Below are 6,875 nucleotides of genomic sequence, written 5' to 3'. Positions count from 1 at the left end.
GCCGCCGGGCAGCGCGGCGCTGCAGCCCGTGGTAAAGCACGGCGGCGTTTAGCAGGCGGCTGGTCCGCTGCTTTTCTGCGGGGGCTCTGCCCAGCTAAGCCCGGGAATATGGGCTTGTTCCGGCAGCGCGGGCTGGAGGTGCCCTGTGCGTTACGGGCACCTGTAACGCCCTGCAGCGTCACTTCAGACGCTGTCCTGGGTCAGTGGCTTTAAAGCTTTAACAGCAGTTTTTTAATGTGCTGTTAGTGAAAAATGCAGTATTGAACTTGGCATTTAGGAGAGTTCAAGTGAACTACTGTTCAAGTGTTTCGGAAGGAGCTCATCTGAAACACTGTTACGTGACTGGGCTACGAATCGGGTCTAGTTATCTATTTAGCTGTGTCCARGGAAGATTATTGTACAACGCTAGTTTTCTGGTCTGGTAGCAGGTTTGTTTCTCTGCATGTAAATAAGCAGCAGACAGTGGAACGTTTATTTAGTTATTTGTATTCCCTGACGACCCWCAGGAGGATTAGGGCACTTGAAAACAAAATAATTCTCATTTTGAAGATGGTGTCCGTGATAGCTGTCATTAATACAGTGAAAGTCCTGAACAAGTTTTAAAAGAAAAGCTCAAAGAGGTGGAGTAGCAAAAGCTGACGACAGGAGCAGCCGACGCGGAGAAGTCGCGKTTGGCCGCTGCTGTAGCGGGGGCTGGAACAGAGGTTCTTCCTACCATGTTGTCCTTGATGTTGAGCTGCAACACCAGGGCTGCGAGGTTTTATCGCGCTGCAAGAGAACCTGAGCTGGGGATACGATCCAGCGGCAGGAACTGTGGTTGGGCCCAAAGACTATCGCCAAGCAAATCTCTTTGTCTTGAAACAGGTCACTTCTCCCAGCGCTGTGAAGCTGTGGCTGGTGGAGCACAGCGCGTTTTGCCTTTTCCCTGTACTGGGAGTACTGGAAGTGCTTGTAGACTACTGCAGCTCTGAAGCTGGGCACTTTCTGGGCCATAGCTGAAGTCTCACTTGCTGTTTACCAAAACTAATGAAGTGTAAACCTTGTAAGTGCAGTCTAGTCAGTAGCTGGTATATTAAGAACTGGCTAAAATTTTTGAGTCTAGTACTGGTGAAAATGGTTTAAAAATAGCTTACTATGACACCTTGATTTGCACACATTAAACAGAAAACATGAGTAGGAAAGCAAAAGTCCTGAAGTGCAAGAGTTTAATGGCTTTTCTTTAATAGATCAGGATCTGATAGTGCTTTTATCTTTCTGCTTTAATGTTAATACTAGTACTATTGTACCAACTTAGCAACTTCAAACCGATTATAAAGTGCATTAAACACATTAAACCTGATTTTGACACRCTTGAGACATATTTTAGTCTCTCAATCTAATTGACTAAACATGTCAAAGTATGTGGTTTTGTGTACATATTAAATGATGTAGAAAAGCCTGTAGACACAAACATTGAGTCAGTGCATGCCAAGTACAACAAAATAAACCAATTTTAAGAGTTARGTGTTCTAGAATGAGGTGGTTTCTCTTCTTGGAAACCCTAACTATGGTCGCTAATGTTAAAACACCAAGTCTCACTTCAAACTTGCATCCCGGCACCAAGTAAATTCACCAAACGCGGATTGCGCCTGCCTGTGTAACTTGTGAGYGAGGTGGCCCTGCTCGGGGCGGGGGGCGCCTGCGTGGGGTGTCCGGCCTGTGCCTCCGGCGCGCTCCTGGAGGCTTGGGAGCCCTCCGAGAGTAAGCGCGTGCTCCTGCGTCGTGACGCGCGCTCTTTGCCTGGCATCTCCCTCCTCCTGGGCGTAGGTGTGGGTGACAACACTAGGCTGCTCCTTAGGAGTGAAACTTGCTTGAAAAGGGGAGACGTAGTCTATTATTCATGTTTATTACAGCAGCCTTTTATAGACTTGATTTCTACTAGACGCTGCACAGGAACTGCAGCAGGAAGTTCTTGATCCAAAGATTTTGTAGTTTACACCACTGAGATAAGCAGGGCTGAGGAAGAGCTGCTGTGTGTGAGCAATGCGATGGGTGCAAATGTTACAGCCGTTTCACCATCCCAGAGATAGGTGATCTTTCTTTTAAAGATAGTTTTTAAGTCTGCTTCTCTAGCACAGACCTATTCTGAACTTAACTTAGGCTTTATGAGAAGTTTTCAATTACTAACTATGGCAGTTGATATGAAAAGGCTAAAGCCTTACTTCAAACTTGAGATAAATATATAAATATATATCCCAGCACTAACATAAGAACTTAGTAATTAAAAAAAACAGAAGCAGAACAATTATTCAAAGAACGTGTTTTGTGTTAGTAGATTGATTTTAAAATATTCATGTGAAAATCTTATGTGAAATTTCACGTTTATTGCAAACTCATTTTTCTAGTCAGTGAAAGCCTGAACGGAGTAAAATAAGATTTGATGTCATACGTAGGCTGGCTTTGAGTTATCCGCACAATGCAGACAGCAGTCTAACCTGCTTCTGTTGTTACAGCTACATGTTGTTTGAGCGTTAATTAATGTTTCCTGTTTCTCTCTTAGAGTTTGTTTTCAGACACTATGTAAATATAAATCTTATGCAATGATTTTGCTGGGTACTTAACTGGTTAAAACTATTAACTGCTTGCACTGTGTTGCTAGAAATTGTGAGGGAGCTTCCCCCCCCCCCTTTTTTTTTTAACTTTCTGTTTACATCCAAACCCTGACTTTGAGGCTCTTAGATATTTTTCTTTGTGAGTCTTAATTATATTTTATTATATTCAATTATATATTGAATTCTCAAAGCCTAATATCTACAAATCAAATATTTATGCTGAATTAAGCTTTATTTAAAAACCACAGTACTCCTCCTCCTGATTGCTTTTTGGTCTGTAAGTGAAATTTTAATGCCTTCTTTTTACTCCTATAAATCTGTAAGTGCCTTGGGACTTCCCTTGAGAGGCTCAGGGATTCACTACCCCAGTCAGATCTGTTGATTAGCATTTTTTTGAGACACAGTGCAAAGTAGGTGCTTTTCTGAAGCTTTTGGGAAGAGTGACTCCAAAGGGAGAACTGCATTTTGAGTATACTGCACTAATATTTTCTTGTGTTATTGTTTTCCTTTGTTTTGTTTTGTAGGGTACTTGTCTTGAATAGACTAGCTTTTTGTCCTTTCTGATCTTGATATCCTCTAGTTATTGAGAGAGACAGTGCAATGAGGATCAATTTGAAAAAAAAATAAAAAGAATGCCAAGGAGATACTCAGCTGACCGGAGCGGAGCGTACCCGCGCCTGCCTGCTCCCTGCCGCCTGCCAAAGAGGCTAGTCACAGGCGTTAAAGCGACCACTGCGCTGTCATCGCTCGCTTCCTTGGAGCAAGTGGTTTTTCCTCTGTTTCTCGGAGCCAGTTGTTCATAGGCAGTTAAGTCTGCATGAAGGTTGCTGTAGCTTTTTGCAGATTACTTGCTGAAAGCCTTGTCATAGATTTCAGTGTTTGAAGTAGAATTTCATTAGAGGAATAAAAATTGACGTAAACAGGAGGAAACACTCTGTTTATCAGGAAACTCAAAAAAAATTGACTGTAGGACTTATCTAAGAATATTCTTTGTGTAAAGCACAAAGGAAGAATGCCATGTGGTTAAAAATCTATTTTCTTTATCTGAAAAGCAATGAATATACTTTTACATAAACAGGCTCAGAAAATGTGTGATCATGCACAGAAATCCACRCTCTGATGAAGTCAGATCAGCCACAAGCTTCCTGTGTAACTTTGAGCAAGTGACTTACAGTCCTGTACCTGCAAAACCAGATTATGCCTCTCAGGGGGAGGGGAGGATGTGCATTTTAATATTTTGAAATTCTTTTGAGTTGTTACAGTGTCAGGGATGATAGAGTGATGGAAAAACAAAGATTCATTTCTCAATTCCAAGTGTAGTGTTTTGGAAACATAAACCTGTCTAAAGTAAAAAGCTTGCTCCTCTTGTCAGCTGGAGGAGCAAAATACTCTTGTTACATAAATCTACTATCCTATGCACTTGCTAAACCTCATTCCATTTGTGGGTTCCCCCCCCCCCCCAAGATCTTTTCAGATATTTCTTCCAGTTTGTGTGTAGAAGGTAAAGGGCTGTATTGTCTGTTAGTGCTACTTAGATAAGTTTGTGGAAGATAGCTTCGGAACAGTTATTCCTGTTTTCCAGAGTGATGTTATCAGTCTGGAACATTTCTGATCACATGAGTGGACCCCTTTACTAGGTCTGTGTTCAGTTATCCTGGCTGGACCGATGACATTGGACAGGCTTTGACCACAACTYCGCTCCTGTTCTGCCCCAAAGAGGTTAAAGCAGAGAGTTCCGGTCCGTTTGCTTTCCGAATCTTCGTTCCTCACTCCTGTTCACTGCTGATCGTTTTAAACTTGCCAATAGCTCTGTCTTCTGCCCTCCTCCTGCCTTGTAGATCAGAAAGGGATTTTACAAAGGGAAGACGTAGTATTTGAAGACTGTGTTTATAATACCTGGTAGATGCGTAGTCTGTTCGCACTCAGAAGTATGTTGTTTCACCATCTGGTTGATTTCACTGCGTGTTCAATTGCTGCCTGACTTTTTTTCTTTTTTTCTTTCTTTTTTTTTTCCAGGAGAAGGAAAGACTCATAGATTACTAAATTTTTTGCAGATTTCCAATAGCAGTACCAGTTAGTTGGCTTTCTCATTTTTAGTAACTTATTTTTAGAATTTAAAAGGATTGCTAAATAAAATCACTTCCAAAAACCCAACCCCCAAACAAACTAGTGATCAAAACATTAAAGAATGCCATATGGCTTCTACCAGTCCTGATGCTGTTGTATTTCTGAAGGGTATATTCCACRTTATTAATAATATTCAAACAAACACTCCTAAGAGCGGGAAGATATTTATTGAACTTATTATGAAATATACTGTTCATAGATTTCTTATTTTAGATGTTCTAGTCAAAATAATAGAAGAGTATAAAAGATTTCTGTTGGATTAATCCTCACACAACAGGTTAGAAGATGATGGATGCACTGGCAAATAAAAGCCATGGAGTGGGCAAAAGAGGGTGCAACAACTGAAGTTCTTAAAGATTAAGAATGTAACAGCTCTTAATATACTCACTCTTCATACAGCTTATGAAACTGAAATCCGTTTCCAACAGGAAAGGGGAACTGAAGTAAAAGAGGATCAAATAATTGCCAAATCTTTGTTGTCAAATCAAGGCAAGGCTTAAAGCAAATAAAAGCACAGATGATGACTGATCTAATTTACTCATTAGAAGGACTTGTTTTATGGATGTATAAGCCAAAAATGAACAAATGTGTGAGCAAAGACCTACAGTCTTTCCAGCTGTCAGGTGGAGGTGGCTGGCTGAACTAAAAATTACAGCAACTAACTAAATATCTGCTGGTTTTCACTTCACGTGGCTTAGAATGATCACAAGTAAGAGCAAGAAAATGTGTTTTCATATTTGACTGCTGTAACAGCTTAATTAGAACTTTTTCTAAACTTTCAACACTTGCAGTTTTTTTTATTTAATTGGATTGTCTCTGAAATGTTTTTAAAGCAATAGGAGAGAAAAGAAAGCTATGTGCTGAGATTTTTGATCAGTTTCTGATTTAGTACACTTGAATATTTAAGATTCCAAGATTTTYTTACAACCTTTCCTCCTCAAGTAAAACCAGAGATCCTTGTAGATGATATCCCTAGAAACACCATTTAAAAATAAAAAACATGCACAAACATCATGAGAGTTTGGGATCTTAGTGATAATATTTTGAGAGTTGTCCAATACTGAACTATGTAAGGTTTAGATTATTTCAATGGATCACTGTTTTTTTAAAGTATCCGTCACTTGTTCTGCCAGCTGTTGTGTGTACGTTGGATCAAGATAAAACAATTCATTTAACATACTTGTGAATTTCAGAATCTCTTTCATTAGCCTGCCATTGGATTGCAAATATGTTGTTKGTATTGAAATAAACTCTGACTTATAATTAAATAATTTAAATGAGCTGGTTATCTCAATGCATGACTGATTTTAAATAGACCATATTATGCTTTCAGTTGAACTGTGAAAGATTGAAATTTCATTGGAACATTGCTTGTGAGAATAGAAAGGCCAGAGCTGCAAAATATACTCCATTTTCTGGAGGAATATATTCCATATCCATAACTTCAGTGCTCTCAGAGAAATTTCAGGCTCTTCTGGAATATTGCCATATTCAGATCTTTGTCCTTGAAAAGGTTCTTGTGCATCATTAACAGTAATCCAAACAGTAGAGGGGTGACAGAACCAAAACACATTAAATATCCAACTTACAATGAATGTAAGCTAATCTTCCTAGGTTAAATTTACAGATAAGAGCATAGCAAAAATAATTGCCTAATATAATGGTTTTGAGCTGGCAGTCCATTGGYAGAGCTTTGTCTTATTCCTCGAGAGGAAGGCTTCCTTTAGCTAACTTGTTTGTATGAATGGTTTGTTGTTTTCAAATATGAAAACTGTTTTGTCAAATCAAAGGCTAAGTAGTGATGACTTTGATTTTGCTTTCAAGTGCAGCTTGTCCGTTCTGCAGCCTTTTACTTCTCCACAGGTTAAGTACAATGCAGGCAGCTGCAGAACAATTTCTCTCCTTATTTCGGAATTTGACTTGAAAAGATCATTATAGGGCCTGTATTTACATTCTGTCCRTGTGTTTCTTTGATCTCAGGTCTTTGATGCCTCCGAGGTTGTTATCCTAATTGTGAGGGTCTCTTGTTTTAATCTTGAAGGCCTCTCCTAATTCCCTTCCCTGTCTGGATTCCCTTCCCACTGGCTTAGAAATTTTAAGCCTCCTACCAATTTCTGCTGTGATTGTACAGTTTTTTTAAAAAATCATGTTTCATAG

Source organism: Rhea americana, unplaced genomic scaffold, assembly GCF_003343005.1.
Source record: "Rhea americana isolate MKP2758 unplaced genomic scaffold, rheAme1 scaffold_12, whole genome shotgun sequence".
NCBI lineage: Eukaryota > Metazoa > Chordata > Aves > Rheiformes > Rheidae > Rhea > Rhea americana.
The sequence above is the reverse complement of the archived record's forward strand: the minus strand, read 5'-3'. Positions refer to the sequence as shown.